Source organism: Apteryx mantelli, chromosome 8 (assembly GCF_036417845.1).
Source record: "Apteryx mantelli isolate bAptMan1 chromosome 8, bAptMan1.hap1, whole genome shotgun sequence".
NCBI lineage: Eukaryota > Metazoa > Chordata > Aves > Apterygiformes > Apterygidae > Apteryx > Apteryx mantelli.
In genome coordinates, this window is record NC_089985.1 from 32,542,907 (window position 1) to 32,543,453 (window position 547).

A 547-nucleotide genomic window follows, 5' to 3' on the forward strand; every position below is an offset into this window, starting at 1 on the left:
ACCTGCGACAGCCCCCTCCGGCTCAGGCTGGGCCCTGCACGAGCGCAGGAAGGCTGAGCAGCAGCGCACAGGCCCAGGCTGCTTCCCGCTGCCTCCGGGCCGAAGCGCTGAAGCTGCTGTCACGCAGAGCCCAGGCTTGCAGCGCCGAGCACCACCTCGGGCGTCTCTGTCCCCCAGGCCCAGCGGCAGAGAGCCCGCTGCCCTGCTGCCGCGTCAGGCTGCCCGGCGGGCTGTCAGTCAGTCCGTCCATCAGTCCGTCAGTCAGTCAGTCTGCCAGTCAGTCCATCTCTCAGTCTGTCCATCCATCAGTCAGTCTGTCTGTCAGTCCACCCATGAGTCAGCCATTCTGTCAGTCCGTCCGTCAATCCGTCCGTCCCTCATCCCTCTCCCCCCTCCTGTCTGCCTGTGCCTCTCCCCCAACAGAGCCCAGAGCGGGTCGATGCGGCACAGCCGGTTCTGCGCTCGCTTGGCCATCCCTGGTGCTCTAGAGGAGGGGCGGGGCAAAGCCCGCCCCGCGCCTTTCCCGCCTCCGGGACGGCGGGCGCGA